This window comes from Marmota monax, unplaced genomic scaffold, assembly GCF_021218885.2.
Source record: "Marmota monax isolate L192 unplaced genomic scaffold, Marmota_monax_Labrador192_F-V1.1 WCK01_AAM20220418_F8-fsc00006, whole genome shotgun sequence".
In the NCBI taxonomy this organism is placed as follows: Eukaryota; Metazoa; Chordata; class Mammalia; order Rodentia; family Sciuridae; genus Marmota; species Marmota monax.
In genome coordinates this window covers 8,995,765-9,015,186 of record NW_026693712.1, presented here as the reverse complement: position 1 = coordinate 9,015,186, position 19,422 = coordinate 8,995,765, and the positions used below count along the sequence as shown (strand labels likewise).

Genomic DNA, 19,422 nt, shown 5'->3' with positions numbered 1-19,422 from the left:
GGTGTTGCAGCTCAGTGGTAGAGCGCTTGCCTAGCGTGTGCAAGGTGCTGGGTTCAATCCTCAGCACCACATAAATATAGATAAATAAAACAAAAGTGTTGTGTACAACTACAACTAAAATATATACATATACATATATATATATATATATTTTTTTTTTTTTAAAGCGAGGCACTAAGCAACTCAGTGAGATCCTATCTCTCAATAAAACACAAAATAGGGCTGGGGATGTGGCTCAGTGTTTGGATTTCCCTGAGTTTAATTCCCAGTACCAAAAAAAAAAAAAAAAAGATTAAAAATAGAGGTGGAGCACCATGGCTCACGCACCTATAATCCCAGCTACTTGGGAGGCTGAGGCAAGAGCTTTGCAAGCTAAGGCCATCCAGCTTTGGCAACTCAGTGAGAACCTGTCTCAAAAATTAAAAAAAAAAAAAGAAGAAGAAGAAAGAAAGAAAGTGACCAGGGGACCAGGGGACCAGGGATGTAGCTCAGTAGTAAATCACTCCTGGTTTTGATACACAATGCCACACACAAAAAAAGGCAGATGATAAACAGTTGAAAATGAAAGATATTTTGTAATATTCCAGAAAAGTAAACCACAAAGATGAGAGAGAGAGAGAGAGAGAAGAGAGAGAGAGAAGGGAATTAAAGAACAATCTAGGAAGGTCAATTGCAGAGTTCCAGAAATAGAGAACAGAGAAAATTGAGTGAAACAATGATTTTATAAAATTTCCAGAACTCCAGGACATACATTTTTAAACTGAAAAGGCCCAATGAGTACCAAGGACAATATATGAAAATAATTTCACAGCAGAAACACATCACTGTGAAGTTTAAGAAAAATAAATACTAAGAGAAGATTCTGTAAATTTCCAGACAGAAGAAAAAAACAAGATAGATACAAAGAGTACAGAAGGAAAGTGACTTTAGACTTCTCCTCCTCGCTCTTCATCTTCTTCTCCTTGTCCTTCCCCTTCTTCTTCTTTATACTGGGGCGAACTCAGGGGTGCTTCTATTTTGAGACTAGGTCTCCCCCGTGAAGTTGCTTAGGGCCACACTAAGTTGCTGAGGCTGGCTTTGAACTTTTTTTATTTGTTCTTTTTAGTTATACATGACAGTAGAATGTGTTTTGACATATTATACATATGTGGAGTATGACTTTCCATTTTTATGGTTGTACCTGATGTGGAGTTACACTGGTCATGTATTCATATATGAACATAGGAAAGTTAGGTCCAATTCATTCTACTGTCTTTCCCATTCCCATCACCCCTCCCTTCCCTTCATTCCCCCTGTACAATCTGGTGAACCCTCCCCCAGCCTATTGTGAGTCAGCATCCATATATCAGAGAGAACATTCCCTCTTTGGTTTTTGGGATTGGCTTATTTCACTTAGCATGATAGCATCTAGTCCAGTTCCATCCATTTACTGGCAAATGCCATAATTTCATTTTTCTTTATGGCTTAGTAATATTCCATTGTGTATATGTATTGCTTGGCTTTGAACTTTTGATCCTCTTGCCTCAGCCTCCTGACTTGCTAGGATTACAGGTGTGAACAACCACACCCAGCCTAGACTTTTTAATTGTAATGCTGGAAACCAGATAATGAAGCAATGCCTTCAAAATCCTTTGGGAGCTGGGTACGGTGGCAGCTCACACCTTATAATCAGGAGGATCTCAAGTTCAAAGCCAGCCTCAGCAACAGCAAGGTGTTAAGCAACTCAGTGAGATCCTGTCTCTAAATAAAATATAAAATAAGGATGGGGATGTGTCTCAGTGTTCGAGTTTCCCTGAGTTCAATCCCCCGTACCAAAAATCCCTGGACACACACACACACACACACACACAAAACACACACACAAAATTCTATGGGAAAATGATTTCCACCATAGAATTTTAGAATCTTCACTGAACCAAATTATTTAGTATGTAGTATCATATTTTCAGCCATCCACTGTCTAAAAAAATTCCTTCCATAACACCCTTCTTCAGAAGGACTCCATGAAAATGAGGAGTTCATCAAGAAAAAAGGAAGAGACAGGATAATGGGAAACTAAAACTCAGCTAAAGAGAGGAAATGGGGATCCCAAGGGTTACTTACAAGGGGAAATCCAAGGATAAAGCAACAGGTCTCAGTTGGATCAAGCCCAACAGTTCTGAGACACAATTCTTCAATGAGAAAAATTGACAGCTATCTGGTATGTCTGAATGTATTGACAGGCCATTTAGGTCATTTTTTTTTTTTGGAAAATATGAGGTTGGATTATAATAATTTTGTAGAAAATGAAACAAATGAAAAACCAAGACCACCACTAACTTCTAGGGAAACAGAAGTCATATAGGGAACGAGCAGTAGAAGCTAGTGTACTGTGTAGCAGACTTATGAATAGCATTCATATTGTCATGATATGGTAAATGTTGAATGTTGATTTAACCAAACACATATTAGGGGCATATGGGAAGATGAGAAGACAGGAACAGGGACTTTGTGGGGTGAGGGTGGCAAGGGAGAAGAGAAAGCTAAATCTTCATCTTCCACAGTGGAAAACCAAACAGATAATGTCAAAACTGGAAAAATCAGGAAGTAACAATACCGGAGTCATTCAGAGACTGAGAAATAAATACCTAAATCAGCTGAAATTTTTGAAAGTGATATAAAAAGGGGATTGAGGGTCCGCTGTTTTTCACAGCAAACCTTGGAGAAGTATTTGATTCTTCAAACTATGTGAATTCATAACTTTGATACAAAGTAAAACTAAATTTAAAATGAAGAAAAAAATACATCAAAGCCAGTAGACTCTAAGCTGATTGTAATAGATGGGAGTCCAAAGCCTTTTTCCCTCTAAAGCAACTTTAGGATAGGGCTGAGAGTGACCCCAAGGTCATCCTGTGCTCCTCCCAGGAGGCTATAGACTGATTCCAGCCGGAAAGGTAGGTCCCTACACTGAGTGCCCCAGGGTGAGCTGGACTAGTTCGCCCTCCGATACTGTAGGTTATTGGTGCCAAGTTCATGTTGAAGTTTGAACATTAGAGAAGCGCGCCGAGGCAAGCATATAAAGCAGGGTTAATTTAAAAAGGGGTAACATAGACTTCTTCCTGGAGGGAGAAGGGGGCCATAGCTGGTATCCTGGTATCCCCAGAAGTGAGGCCTTCTGCTCTTTTTGTCTTAGGCTTCCTTTGCTCTCCTCCTCTCCTGCCCTTTATGGCTCTCCTTCCTGAGTACGAGACTAGGCCCAGGAAGCTTGGTGGGCTGGCCAAAATATGAGAAACTGGTGGGCTGAAGGGGGAAGGGCAGGATTAATAACCTGTAGGGAGGGGCAATTCATCCTTCAACAGGTAGGCCTGCCAGGCAGGCAGTCTCCTGGGACCTCTCTCCCCCTTTCTCCTCCATGGTCCCTAAATTCCTGATGAGCAAGGAACAGAATGCCAAGCGGCAGGCAGGCAGTGCCTGCCCAGCCTGTCTACCATCCAACAAGGCAGTAACTTCAGGTGTTGACTTCTTTATGGGGCCTCCTTGGACAGGTTACCTTAGCAACAGGTTAGAGCAGGGGCAGGTTCTTGATAAGGGCAGAGGAAGGGCTCTGAAGGAATTTACATTTCAATCCCTCAGGGGACAGTCTCAAATTGGCCTCCTTGATCCGACCTGACTTGATTTACCTATCTATACTGACTGCCTGTCCAATTTTGTCTTCACCTCCATCCCTCCTAACTGGGTAAGTTCCAGCTTCCTAGTTATTACACAGGCCCATTGCGTAGCCGAGAAGCCTTGTGTCACCCACCTCTGCCTGTATGGGGAGGGAGACAGGAAGCAGAGGGACTTGGATGTCACATCTTATGGGGAGATGAAAAAGGTGGAATCCACCTCCCATATTGTTCATAGAAGAAAGTCTGACTCAGAGAGGGGAAGGGAACTGACCCACGGTCATACAGCAAGGTCACAGAGTCGAAAATGGCCCCTTGCAGTACAGTGTGAGTGTTCAAAACAAAAGAATTCCCAAACAGCTCCAAAACAGCCAATTCCAAGGCTGAAGAAGGTGAATCTGAGTCATCTCCCCCTTTCCCCCCACCAAACTCAAAGACTACTGGGGTTTGTCAGAATGGCTCAGGAGCCGACTTGAAGGGTCAATTGCCAGTCAAATACAGGTCAATGCCAGACTTAAATAGAATCATTTATCTGCTCCTTTAGAGGAAACTGTAGTTCCATTCCAGGTGATGAGGAAACACTCTTTCCAGAACAATGGAAGTTTCTTGCATTGTTACAAAGGAAAAGGTAGAGTTTTAAAATTACCTTTTTTGTAACTCCCAGTGTAATAAGTGATCAGGAAAGGGTCATCAATGAAGGCCAAGGCCATGAAATGGAAACTTGGGGAGAACAGACTAGTCACATACCAAAGTAGCAACCCAAAGCTCCTTGTTGCTTAAAAACAAGGAAAGGTGTTTTACAGTAGTATAAATAGTGCCGTTTTGCTGTTGTCACTTTAAGCAAGTGGTCAAACAGCCTCATCAATGGCGGGACAACCTGACATGTGCCTCCAGATAGAATATGCTAATACCATTTAGCATCAGCTGGGTAATATTTTTGCCAAAGATTTAACCTGCATCTACCTTTAGGCCTGAGTTCCAATTTATAGTCAATACAAAGAGTAGAAGAACACATTAAATTTAAAAAATTGAATCATTGTAACATTGACACTGGTCGGGGGTGGGTTTCCTCACAGCATAGGCACATCATGTGTTTAAACCACATTGAAATTTCTCAGCAATTATCAAGAGTTGCCAGGGGTGGTGGTGCATACCTGTGATCCCAGCAACTTGGGAGACTGAGGCAGAAAGAGAGCTATTTTAAGGTCCATCTGTGTAGCTTAGTGAGATCCTGTCTCAAAATAAAATAAAAAGGGCTGGGGATGTAGCTCAGTGTAGAGTACCCCTGGGTTCAATTCTTTTTTTTTTTTTTTAATATTTACTTACTTATTTTTGTTTTCGGCGGACACAACATCTTTGTTTGTATGTGGTGCTGAGGATCGAACCCGGGCCGCACGCATGCCAGGCGAGCATACTACCGCTTGAGCCACATCCCCAGCCCACCCTGGGTTCAATTCTTAAACTGAAAAACAAAACAATAAAATTGCCAAAAGTTTTCTTTTTTTTTTTTAATGGTATTGGGAATGAAACCCAGCAAGTTGCATATGCTAGATAAATCCTGTACCACTAACAGTTATCTTTGTGTGTGTGTGTGTGTGTGTGTGTGTGTGTGTGTGGTGCTGGGAATTGAACCCAGGGCCTTGTGCCTGCAAGGCAAGAACTCTACCAACTGAGCTATATCCCCAGCCCTGTTTTCTCTTTTGATAGGGGAAAAAATTCCAACTCTACTACTTACCATATATGTGATTGGCAAGTTATTTAATTTATCTGTATCTCAGTTTCCTCATCTGTAAAATGGGCATGCTAGTAAAACCTATCTCATCAGGTTACTCCAAAGATTAAATGAATACCCACATGCCTGACACAGAAAAAGTGTGCAATAAATATTAGATAGTTCAGTGATACACCTTTTTCTGCAATTTGTTAAATCTGAATCTAGGATCCTGCATACATGCAGAGGTTTGGAGCTGTCCAATAGAAACTAAGGGGACCTCATCCTCTCTGAACCTTCCTGGGAGTCTGGTCCCATGGTGTCCTCCCTACACTAGTCTAGGTGACTGCCTGAGCAGCCCCAGAAATATGGATTTCTTCCAGTTCACCCTGGGTGGGCCAGGCAGGCAGTCTCCTGGGACCTCTTGAAGCCAGATTTAAAGTTAGGTAGTCAGTGTAGTTAGATAAATCGGGTCTAATACGGAGTGAAATCTAAAATGGAGGCCATGCTGAGAATGATTCCAGGAAACGCAGGACAACTCATGGAATGTTAATGAAGTCCCGAAAAGGCCCTAGGCCAAAGTCCACCTCAAAGAAATGTTAATGAACAGCCCCCAGCAAAAAGGTGCTGACTCAGAAGTCCTTCCTGACCAGATTACTTCTTTGGCCCACCTGTGTCCCACCCCTCGGGCCTTCCCACCTACATTCCATCACTGAAAGAACTATAAAAAGGGGAGACAACATCCCTTCCACGGATTCCACCTCTTGGGTCCCCTTCTTCCTCCGGGAGAAGTCTTTTCTGCTGTCCTTTAATAAACTTCTAATTTCTACTCTGTCCTTGCCTCGGCGTGCTTCTTTGGTGTTATTCTTCAACATCGGGGAAGCAAGGACTTGTCACCGGTCAACAGCGGTAACACTCTCTCCCCAGTTCTTCTCCATGGTCCCTAAATTCCTGATGAGCAAAGCCAAGCGACAGGCAGGCAGTGCCTGCCCAGCCTGTCTACCATCTAACAAGGCAGTAACTTCAGGTGTTGACTTCTTTATGGGGCCTTCTTGGACTCTGGTAGTTTGGTCATGAACAGGGACTGAAAAAGTGGCTCTTTGCGGGGGTGGGGGAACAGGCCTGAGTTCTAGTCCTTTATTTGCTATACTTGTTCCAGGAAAATACACATCATTTCTCTTGGTCACTCATTCATTCATCCTTCAACAACTATTCATTGAGCATTTACTTGGTGCCAGGCACTATTCTAGGTGCTTGGGATGCATAGCAACACATGGACATCCCTAGTGGCAGGAGACAAGCAAGTAATTTATATTGTGTTGGAGAATGTCAAGTGCCGTGGCAAAAAGGAAAGACACCGGTGGAGAAGGGGGCAGGTTCCCGTATTTTATAGGGTGTTGGGGTGGACCTCACTGACAAGGTGAGATCTGAGTGCAGGCTTGAGGGAGGTGAGTAGTTGCAGGTCCATGTCTGCAGGAAGAGTCCCCGACAGAAGGCAGGCCAGAGCTGTTCCTACGTGGGAACCTGCCTAGTTGTCTGAGGAGCAGTAAGGAGGCTGGGTGGCCGAGTGGTCTCGGATTTTACTCTGAGTGGAAGAGGAAGCCAGGGGAAGGTTTTGAGCAGAGGAGGGCTGTTATCTGACTTGTGTATTAAAAGGATGGTTGGACTTGCTGCAATGAGAATCTGTTCAACTGGGGAAGATAATCCCCGGGGACTGCTGTGAAGGTCAGAGGGGAGACTGGCTGGGGAAACACTTTTTAAAAATGTTTTTATTAGAGCCTGAGAGTTATACACAGTAGTCGGGTTCATCCTGACAAACATGGAATTCCATTACAGTTCACCATTTCCCCTTTTCTCTCCCTTTTCCCCTCCATTCTCCCTCCCCTCCCCTCATTCTCCCCACCCCCTCTCCTTCCTCTATTCTGCTGGACATCCTTTCCTTGTCTATTTACATTTGATTGGTTCTTTTTACTTATACATAGAAGTGTGAAATTCCCTGTGGTGTATTTATATATGCACAGAACATGGTTTTTAAGAATTCATTGTGCACTGCCTCCCCTTTCCCAACCCTCTACCTCTGCACTACTGATCTGATCTTCCCTGCCTCTTTTTGATATTTTATCCTTCCCATTTTTTTTTTTTTTTTAGTACCAGAGATTGAACCCAGGGGCACTTAACTTTGAGCCACATACATCCCCAGCTCTTCTTATGTTTTCTTTAGAGACAGGGTCTCACTGAGTTACTTAGGGCCCTGCTAAGTTGCTGAGGCTGGATTTGGACTTGCTCCATCCTCCTGCCTCAGCCTCCTGAGACACTGGGATTATAGGAGTGCACCACACGCCAGGCTCCTCCTTTTTTATTTTATGCTGTCTTCTAGATATGGAAGAAAACATTCCACCTTTGAGTTTCTAAGTCTGGCTTTTTTCACTTAGCATCATGGTGTTTTCCATTTCCATCCATTTACTAGCAAATGCCATAAATTCATTTTTTTTTTTATGGCTGAGTACAACTCCATTGTGTATATATACCACAATTTCTTAATCCATTCATCTACTGACAAGCATCTTAGTTGATTCCATAATTTAGCTATTATGAATTGTGCTGCTGTAATATGTATTGAAGTGCATTGCTAAAGTATGCTAATTTTAGTTCTTGTGGGAAAATACCAAGGAGTGGGATAGCTGGGTCATATAGTGGTTCTACCCCTCTTTTTCTTTCTTTCTTTTCTATTTTTTTTTTTTTTTTTTTTTTGGCGTGCTGGGGATTGAACCCAGAGTCTTGTGCATGCTAGGCAAGCACTCCACCAACTGAACTATATCCCCAGCCCTACCCCCTTGTTTTCTGAGGGATCTTTATACTGCTTGTCATGGTGGTTGGATCTACTAGTCTGAGGTCCCACCAACAATGTACAAGCGTACCTTTCCCCACTACCTTGCCAGTATTTTTTTTTTTGCCAGTATTTATTATTACTTGTATTCTTGATCATTGCCATTCTGACTAAAGTAAGATGAAATTTTAGTATAGTTTTGATTTGTATTTCCCTGTTTACCAGAGATGTTGAACATTTTTTTCACATATTTCTTGACCATTTGTGTTTCTTCATTTGAGAAGTTTCTGTTTAGTTCCTTTGCCTGTTTATTGATTGGGTTATTTGGTTTTTGGTGTTAAGTTTTTTTTTAGTTATTTATATATTTTGGATATTAATTCCCTATTGTTGGAGTAGGTGACAAAGATTGTCTTCCATTTTGTAGGCTCTCTCTTCACATTCTTAATTGGTTCCTTTGCTGTGCATAAGCTTTTTAATTTGATGGCAATCCATTTATTGACTCTTGGTTTTATTTTTTGAGGTTTAGGGGTCTTGTCAAGGAAGTCTGTGCCTACCCCTATGTGACGGAGTTAACCCTGTTTTTATGTATCAGTTGCAAGGTTTCTGGTCTAATTCCTAAGTCTTTGGTCCATTTCAATTTGACTTCTGTGCAGGGTGAGAGATAGGGATCTAGTATCATCTTTTGCTATCCAGTTTTGGGAAAGCACTTTGTCATAAAAGGCCCTATATATAGTTACAATGTTCTGGGAAAAGAGGGGCTCTGCTCTTTCCCATCCTACTTAAGAGGCAATTGAGCTCCCGTTGAGGAGTACGGCTTTCACATCTGGGACTCCCCCAACTCTTCCCTAGGGTGAAGCACCATCTGGCAGGTAGGTAAAGGCATGGCTTTGGACAACTGCTGAGTGGGACTGGGTCCTGCCCCTGTGACTCATTCATTCAGCAATATTTATTAAGTAGCAGTTCAGTGTCAAGCAGGATCTGAACTGGTAGCTGGGGCAGAAGCATTTAGAGCCAGCCAGGGTTGGAGTGAGGATTGAGTCTGTGTGGGGATGGGGGTGGAGGTGTCAGATATTAGCTGAAGTGCAAGCTATCGATGGCTGGGGGAGGGGGTCAAGAGTCAAGCTGTGGCCAGGACAGGTTGCAACCTGAGGTTGCAGGCAGGGGGAGCAGCCTCCTGGCTGCAAGCTGGAAGGGCAGGCCTGATGGGGCTGCAGCCTTGAGTGTGGGGAAGAGGGGAGGAAGAGTGAAAAGTCCAGAGGAAGAGTGGACACAGCTCAGCCCAACTGTACATGGAAAGAGGGCGGGACCAAGATGCCACTGAGACTTCACGTGTGGGTGATGGAGAAGTGATGATGTTGTTCATAAAAACAGGAAGTTCTTGGCATATTTGAGGAACAGAAACAAGTACAGTGCGTTTGAGTGCAGCGAGCAAACAAGTGAGGGGAAGCCAGGAGAGGGGTTTCGAATGGCACTGACGACACAGGCCTGGGCCAGACCATGCAGGCCTGGGCTTCTTGGGAATTATTCTAGACATGGTGGCCAGCCAGGGGAGGGCAGGGGGCAGGCAGATGCTGGCTCTGGCTCATTGAGGATTGATGTGTGGAAGGGTAGAGAATTAAGGGGGTCAGAGTGGGACTCTGGAAGCTAGTTAGGAGTCGAGGAGTTTAAAGAGTGGTGACTTCAGGTGGTGATGGAGATGGAGAGAAGGGGAAAGATTTGAAAGCTGTTTTGAAGGTGGAAATGTTAGGACTTGGAATGGGAGAGGGGAGAGAGAAGTAAAGATGGTACCCATGGTGGTGGCCACTGAGATGGGGAAGGCTGTGAGAACACATCCTGAAATAGGTAGAACCCAGAGTTCTGTTCTGGCTGGGCTCTGCGGACGCCCACGTGCAGACATCAAGTAGACAGCTGAGGACACCACTCTGAAATTTAAAAAAAGCGAACATACATTTGCGAATGCTCAACAGGCAGACAGTATTTAAAGCCAGAAGCTGAGGGCCATGCTCTGAGGAGCCTCTGTGTTTACAGATTGGCTGGAAGAGCCCTGAGCAGGGAGGGTTCCATCTTCTACCTCAGTAAAGGCTTGGAGGAGGAAATGATCACCTGGGTCAAATACTGCTCAGAGGACAAGCCAAACAGGGAAATACCCACTGCGCTTGGCCACATGGAGGTGATTGGCAACACTGACCAGAGTAGGTTTGCAAATTGATGTGGGGGGTGAGTGGAACCGTATGTGAGGGGAAGCAGGGGCACGACAGCAGCTGGGAGGGGACATAGCAGGGGCATGTGTGTGAGTGTGCTTGTCTGCCAGGGGAACAACACAGCAGGATGGAGAGGCTGATGAGGCTGCTGAGGGAAGGCACTAGGAGGGGTCCCTACACAGCCAGCACTGTGAGCCCCACCGTAAACATGGGACAGAAGGAACAGGAATGGCTTCTGGTTAGGTCCTGAATTGCCTCTCCAAGACGCCGAACCAACTGACACCCTCTATTTTTCCTGCTCCCTAGGACTCAGACCATCCTCCTCGGCTTATTTCTTTCACTCTGCTACCACTTCCCCTATCCAGTGAGCTGGAGGGAGAGTGGAACTCCTGAATCACAGGCCTAGCTCCTGACTCTTATGGGTCCTGGAAGAGCTCTAGTTACCTCCTCATTCATTCATTTATGTTTTTATTTGTTTGTTTGGTACCAGGATTGAATCCAGGAGTGCTTAACCACTAAGCCACACCCCCAGTGCTTTTCTATTTTTTATTTTGAGGCAGGGTCTGATTTGCCCAGCCTGGCCTCAAACTTGAGATCCTCCTGCCTCAGCCTCCCAAGTAACTGAGATTAGAAGTGCTCATAGTTTTTTGATGGAGTGGAAATTATTCCCACGTGGTTTCTCACTTTTTTGTTGGGACAGCAACTAAGTGCTAGCAAGTAGTAACACTGGGATTTGAACCCAGGTCTGAGTGGCTGCAGAGCCTGTTCTCTTAACTAAAATGCAGGCCACCTCCCATAGGTCCCTTACTTTGAAGCTATGACCTTAGTGAAGGTCATAGCTTTGGCAGTCTCTTCTGAAGGGGCTGGATCAGAAAGGCACTTGGGATTCCTTCCTTATCATTTTTCATATGGATAACATTTTTTTTTTTTTGGTACCAGGGATTGAACCCAGGAGTGCTTAATCACTGAGCCACATCCCCAGCTTTATTTTTCAATGTTTCATTTTGAGATAGGGCCTTCCTAAATTACTGAGGCTGTCCTTGAACTTTCCATTCTCCTGCCTCAGCCTCCTGAGCTGCTGGGATTACAACTCACATGGATAACTTCGACCTCCTTTACTCTCCAGACAGGCTTAATACAAATCCTACCCAGGAATGAAGGCTTTCGAGCATTTTCTCACATCTCTGATATTCTGCTTTCATGCCTCTTCTACCACGCGGCCTGCGCAATGGTTTCATTAATGAGGTTCTTGGCATAAAGTTAGTTAGAAGAGATCGAAATAAAACACACAGACTCAGTTACCTTATTTCTATTGCCAGGTCCGAGACGGCTCCCCTCTCTGGCTCCAACCTCTAACCGCCCAGCAGGGCAGCAAGGATTACTCAGGGCTAGCAGGAGAGAGAGAGAGTGAACACGCCAGGGAGTAGCCTTTTACTGGGAAACAAGAAATTCAAGACTTTGGAACCAACCCAGATGCCCTTCAATAGACGAATGGATTAAAAAAATGTGGCATTTATACACAATGGAGTATTACTCTGCATTAAAAAATGACAAAATCATAGAATTTGCAGGGAAATGGATGGCACTAGAGCAGATTATGCTAAGTGAAGCTAGCCAATCCCTAAAAAGCAAATGCCAAATGTCTCCTTTGATATAAGGAGAGTAACTAAGAACAGAGTAGGGACGAAGAGCATGAGAAGAAGATTAACATTAAACAGAGATGAGAGGTGGGAGGGAAAGGGAGAGAAAAGGGAAATTGCATGGAAATGGAAGGAGACCCTCAGGGTTGTACAAAAGAACATACAAGAGGAAATGAGGGGAAAGGGAAAAATAATACAAGGGGGAGAAATGAAGGTCAATAGAGGGGGTAGAGAGAGAAGAGGGGTGGGGAGGGGAGGGGAGGGGGGATAGTAGAGGATAGGAAAGGTAGCAGAACATGACAGTCACTAGTATGGCAATATGTAAATCAATGGATGTGTAACTGATGTGATTCTGCAATCTTTATACGGGGTAAAAATGGGAGCAAAGTGTGAAAGATGATATATCAAGAACTATGTAATGTTTTGAACAACCAACAATAAAAAAAATAAAATAAAATAAAAAAAAAAAAAGAAATTCAGGGGGGGGGGCTGGGGATGTGGCTCAAGTGGTAGTATGCTCGCCTGGCATGTGTGCGGCCCGGGTTCGATCCTCAGCACCACATACAAACAAAGATGTTGTGTCCGCCTAAAACTAAAATAAATAAATAAATAAATATTAAAAAAAAAAAAAAGAAATTCAGGGGATAATTCCATCCAATGAAGGTTGAGGGGGGACTGCACTCCAAGGTCAGGGTCAGTGACTGGGCCCCCGGGGTCAGTGGTCAGTCACACCCCCACACGGACGGGTTCTCTCATCAGGAAAGGGCCGGGAATATTCCGACACAGCCAGAAGCCTCAGACCCTTAACGGGAGTCGCCCAGTCACGTGTCAGGATGGCTTCCCACACCTCTAGAGTCAGTATGCTTACTATTTCCATGAAGAAACCAATGGAGTCAGTAGAACAGCAGAGCAGTTCAGTGCATGGATCTGATCCAAGTTGCTTTGGTTAAATTTTAACTCTGCTACCTACTAGCATCTTGTACCTCAGTTTCTTCATCTGCAAAAAGGTAATAATAGTAGTATCTCTTTTTTGTGTGTGTGGTGCTGGGGATTGAACCCATGACCTATATCCCCAGCCCCAGCAATATCTTTTCCTAGTATGATTATGAGAATTAAATAAGATGCTACATTTTAGTTGCTTGGTGTTATGGTTTAAATCTGAAATATCTCCAAAAGCCCATGCTCTGGGAGTATGGTCCCTAATGCAGCAAGGTTTGGAGGTGGGGTTTTTAGGCAATGATTGAATCATGAGGGCTCTGACCTCATCAGTGGATTAATCCAATTGATGGATTAATACATGCATAGCTGGACTGACTACTAGGAACCTGTTTGGAGGAAGTAGGCCACTGGGAGCATGCTCTGGAAGGGTTTATCTTCTCTCTGGCCCCCTCCTCTCATTCTTTGCTTCCTGGCTGCCATGAGCTGAGCAGTTTCCTCTGCAATGCCTCTCTGCCATGTTTCTCTGCCTTGGAGCCAGCTGATAATGGATTGAATCTTCTGAAACTATGAGGTATTTTGGTCACAGAGACAAAAGGCTAACACAGTAAAGGTTTAAAAAATTTACATCTACTAACATCATCAAAATCAATGTTATATTCCTGAGTAGAGCTATAACTTACCTCCCATAGCCATCACACTTTAAGTCTAGCCCACCCTCTCATTCACTTACCTGCAGGTTATTCTATTGTTCTGCATTTCTCAATTTTTGTTTTTTCCTGAAGCCAGGATTTTTAATCCAAGGTCAATTACTCATTGTACAAACATGATTTTCCTAAGACCATTGTTTCTCCCTTACAGAGTCACTGATTGTTTCCCAAGCAGGCTCAACTTTGTCAAACGCACAACTAGGGGTGGGAGCATGGTAGCGTCAAGGCTTGTGCTCCTGCCCTCACAGGCCTGTATATTGTATCCCCTAGATTTGGAATCTCTGTCAGTGGGTCCCTTTGTTTATATACCCTAAGTATCTACTATTAGAGTAAGATTATATTATGATGAAGAGCCCAGCTTCTGGAGCCAAACAGCTAAGGTCAAATCCAGTGGTGTGATCTGGGCTGACAGTCTCCCAAAGCCTCATTTTTCTCATCTGAAAAATGGGACTAACATTAATCTAGCCTATTTCATAGGGTACTGTGTGGAGTAAGAGAATGTGTGTAAAACACTCAGCATAGTACCTACCTCAATACATATTTAGTATGAATATCTAGGGCTATGCTATTTTACATGGCAGCCATAGCCACATGTGGTGGTTGAGCTCTTTTATATATGGCTAGTCCAAACCAGAAAAAAATTGTTTTTTTCAGTACTGGGGATTGACCCAGGGCCTTGCACATTCTGAGTAAGTACTCTACACTGAGCTACAACCCCAATCAGCTAGTCCAAATCAAGATACATTGAAAGTATAAAATACACAATGGATTTCAAATTTAGTACAAAAAGAGTAAAATATACTTATAATAGTTTCTTTATATTGATTACATGTCATAAAAATATTTTGGACATATTGGGTTAAATAAAATATTACTAAAATTAATGTTTTTATGCTTTATTAATATGGCTACTACAAAATTTGAAATTACATATGTGGCTCATTTTGTGGCTTGCATTATATTTTTTTGGTGCTAATTCTAATGGGTTCTGCTGTTTTTCAGTAGGGGAGAAGAGAGATTTAAATTTTACCGATTGCAATTATCTGAGCTGCAAGGGCTCTTTGAATAGCATAGAGTCCAACCTCCTCTCTATAAAGTTAAGAAAAGGCCTAGAAGAAATGTGATATGCAAGCTGGACTTGGTGGTACATGTCTGTGATCCCAGTGAAATCAGAAGGTTGAAGCAGGAGGACAGCAAGTTGAGACAAGTCTTAGCAATGCAAGTGAAGTCCTCAGCAACTTAGCAAGACCCTGTCTCAAAAATGAAGCCATCCCTTCATTTTTGAAAAATGAAGAGGGCTGGGGACATGGTTCAGTGGTTAAGCACCCCTGGGTTTAATCTCCAGTCCCAAAACAACCACAACAACAACAACAACAAAAGAAATATGCAGGACTGGAGATATAGCTCAGTGGTAGAGCACTAGTCTAGCATGTGTGAGGGTTAGGATTCAATACCCAGCCCCAAAATAAAATAAAAAAAAAAGGAAACAGAATTAGAACCAATGCACCCACATGGCAGACAGTTCCTGCCACAACGATGCTGCCATCTCGTGGTCATCCATATATAATAGATGCAAACTCCTATAGCAACTGGGCTCCCTTCAGATGCAGGACTCTGCTACCATCTACTTCTCAACCTCTGCAGACATGAGGACAGAAAAGGTCTGCCTCCTGTGACCCTTGGCAGCCAGACTGCTCTAGACAGTAGGGTGATTAAGAGCACAATTTGTGGCTATAGATGTGCACTGTTTCAGGTGCTGGGATACGTAGTGACCTCATTAGACAAGTCCAGTAATTGCCCAGGCTAGGGCTCTAATGTGAGGTTTGTGGACCAATGTCAGCACTACTTGGGAACTTATTAGAAATGCAAATCTTCAAGCCTTCAGCAGAAACCATGGGATCTGAATCTGATGAATGCTCATGTTGGAGAAGCATTGGACTTGGTGATAAAAACATGTATCAGGTGGCATTAAGGGCTATAAATACAGCAGAGTAAATGAATAACTGGAGAATGATGGCCAGAGGTGAGGGATGCTAATGATGGCCAGATCAGGGAAGATCTGGCTAATAAAATAACAAGTTCCAGCAAAGATCTGAAAGCGAATACCTGGAAGAAAGGGAAGAGGCAGGACATGATTCACTGCAAGATACTTCCTGTAAATCACACACACATACAACTCTGCCTACATCTCCTCACCTTACAGCCCACAACTTAATCACATGAACCACACCTAGCTGTCCAGGGAAGCTGAGAATTTGTATTTTTCTTTCTTTTTTTAATTTTTTTTTTGGCACCAGGGATTGAACCCAGGGGCTCTTAACTACTGAGCCACATTCCAACCCTTTCTATTTTATTTTTTGAGATATGGTCTCACTAAATTGCTGAGGCTGGCTTTGAACTTTTCAATCCTCTTGTCTCAGTCTCTTGGGCCACTGGGATTTCAGGAGTGAGCCACCATGCCTGACTGAGAATTGTAGTCTTTATTCTGATCAGTCATACATCCAGCTAAAAATTAAGATTCCTAATTACAATAGAAAATGAAGAGATTGTTTCTGCCACAATGATTCTGGCGTAATCAGCCTGGGGGGGGGGTGTGGGTCTTGTTTTTCATGTATATGCCTCCAATCATGAAGAGATTCCTACTCATGAAGTGGTTTTATTCTATTAGCAGCTGTTATAAAACTCTTTATTTGAGGTTCAATTCTATTTTCCACAACTTCTACCCACTGGCTGACTTCTATTCCTCCCTCCCTTTCCTTTCCTTTCCTTCCTCCCTTTCAGTACTGGGGACTAAACCCAGGGGCATTCTACCATTATTATATCCTCCTTTTTGTTTTGTTTTGTTTTTTTAAAGATAGGGTTTCATTAAGTTGCTCAGGCTGGCATCAAAATTATGATCCTCCACCTCCATCTCCAAGTCACTGGGAGTAGAGGTGCATGCCACTGCACCCAGCAACTTCTACTACTTTAGAGCTATATCAACAAGTCTGCTGCCTCTTCCCCCAAGACACAACTTTGAGTCCCTCATATATCTTCTTCTTGGGCCACTTAAGGTCAACAATATTCCCCTGAATTTATATTTTGGGAAAGGTTTTACTGATCCTGCATCAAGAGACTGAATTGCTTTGATAGTACCTTCTCTGGGCAACAGGAGGCTACCACCGCGTGTACCTGGGTGAACGAAGGCTGATTGGAAGACAGAAACATCTAGTGAGACTAATGTTCTCAGGAAGAATTCAGAGGAGGTTTTCCAGAAGTATATTTAGTTTCAGTCCTCTTGCAATTGTCTCTCTGTTCTGTAATTTCTTCAGATTTATTTTGGAGATCAGTAATTCTTCCTTCAGCTGCCATTTAACCTATCCACTGAGCATTTAATTTCAATAATTACATGTATTTTTCCGAGAATTTTCTTTGGTCTTTTTCACATGTACTTAATTATTATTTATAGCTTTTGCCTGGTCTTTTTTTGTTATTCCACTGTGTATTTCCTTAAACATTTCATACACAGTTGTTTTATATCTTAATACCTTAAGTCTTCGGGAGTATCTAAGTGTTTGATATTTCTGCTCTCTTGTTCTTGTTTTCGTGTGTACTGACTTCTTTGTAGTGGGAAACTGGAGGGCCTCTGTTGTGAATGGCTTTCAAAGATTGGCTTTTGTTTCTGCCAAGAGTTTAGGAACACTACTCACTGGGCCTACATTAGCCTAGAGATTCAGATTATTTCTGGCATCATGTGAATGTTGAGCTCCCTCACCTTGGTTTGGGGGTGTAGGGACAGAGCCTCAGCTCAACCCCCTGGCTAAGGAGCCCAATTTGCTCTCAGGGTTGGCTCAGCCTTCTTTGACTGAATCTTTCTGTTCCCTAATCCATTTCCATCTTGACATCCTGTATCTTTCTCATTTCTTTAAAGCCCTTGGAGATCTCCTTTGGAGCCCTGGAATACACATTTTGTTTTAATTTATCCAGGATCCAGAAAAGTCCTTCAAAGTACCACTTGGCTGAACCACAGAAGAGGTAAGTATATTCATCCATCTTCCTACAATTCATCAAACAATCTAACAATCTTTATTGAGCCCCTACTTTGTGCAAAATTGGCCAGGTGCTGGGTAGCAGACAATGAGCAAGGCATACTCCTTGCCCTCTCAGAGCCCATGTCAGTGGGAAAAAATAGGCTATTACACTAGAGGGTGGCCAATGGTGTCATGTGGGAATAGAGGCACTATGGGAATTCAGTGGAGGGGTATCCTGAGGGGCAGTGAGGAAGGAAACTCAATGGGTGAGAAGAGCTGGTTCTCAGATGAGCAGAAGACAATAAGGCCACATGAAAGTGAGCAAATGCCAAAGGAGCCAAACTGAGGGTGGAGAGGCCAGGGAAGGACTGGGGAATTAGAAAAGGGAAAGGAACTGTTTGGCTTGGGCAGTGTGAGGGAAGGGTGAAGGGTGTGACCAGCTGGGGCAGACAAAACACTGAGATTCCCTGAGGAGTCTGGATTCTATTCTGAATAGATCAGGGTGGGGCAGTGACTTAACAGAAGGGAACAGCAGTTAGCATTTACTTCCACAGTGCCCAGAATGGAAGCAGGGACCTCAGGCTTGGCTCTACTGCAGAGCTTAGCCTCCAGCCCTGCAGTATGGCCCAAGGATAGGATGGGGCCAGAGAGAAGACAGGAAGTCTTGTAAATGGTGGTGAAGTGGGGCCTGGTGGGGTTGCAGTCATAGCCGTCACCTTCAGGTTATGTACTCAGGCTGGGCTTTCAGGGTCTGAAGGTTCAGTAGGCAACAGCCCCCATCAAGTTCTTTCCCACCTCAGTGGCTCATAGGCTGCCAAGTTCCAAACTGAGCTGCACAACTTACGAATTCCTGCAAACAAAACCCTGGCCCTGCTTCCAAAGACCTGGATGACTGCATTCCTGGTTACCAGGATACAGCAGAACAAGTTGCAATGTCCCATCACAGGAAATATAAAGAATGCTCCAGCAACTGCCAGCATTTTCCCACCAGGATTCCAGCCAGCTGTCCTTTATGCTGCTTGGCACAAGAACTGAAGAGGCATTAAGAATAGCAGCAGCTTCTTCAGTGCCAGGCACTGTGCTAAACACTTCCATCCTGTGATCCCCAGGCAGCCGTCATTGCAGGCGTTTTCACTAAATGGCTGACTCTGCCTAAGGTTGCAGGCTGAATCTGCGTACTAGGATTTTAATCCTGGCATAGCCACCTCTTGAGGGTCTCTGCCTGGGAAACAGACAGGATGGAAGCACCCCATTGAAGAAATTTTTAGATATTAAAAATTTACAAATGTTTCCATGTACCAGTCACCCAATTTTCTTACTGATACTATCTTATCTGTATTTATCAGAAGAAATAAATGTTGGTACTTTCTAAATTCCTCTGGTCTTTGTCCTTGATTTTCATGACTTGTGACAATTTAAGGAGTATCTTGTAGAATGTCTTCTAATCAGTTATGGGTCTTTAGGAAAAAATATCAAGAGGTGAAATGCTCTTCCTACCATGTCAACCCAGAGGGCAAATATTGACATGATTTTTCACAAGTGATGCCAACTTTACTTTGGTTAAGTTAGTGTCAGTTTGCTCCCACAGTGAAGTTACTATTTTCCCTTTTTTTATATTCTTTGGAAAGTGAGTCACCCAGTTAGGCCCACTCTAAGGTAGAGTATCTACTTACATTTATTGGAATTCTAAGACTTATATCCCCTGGTCCCCATTTATTAAAATTTTTAAGATCAGTATGTGCC

General features: G+C 43.4%; 1 long non-coding RNA gene across 1 annotated transcript; it reads left to right on the top strand.

Moving 5' to 3' along the window:
* Window positions 1–17,583: 17,583 nt before the first annotated feature.
* LOC124103609 (uncharacterized) lies at window positions 17,584–19,052 on the top strand. Its single transcript, XR_006855240.2, has 2 exons — window positions 17,584–17,683; window positions 18,480–19,052. It is a non-coding gene; the product is annotated as an uncharacterized LOC124103609 (long non-coding RNA).
* Window positions 19,053–19,422: the final 370 nt, after the last annotated feature.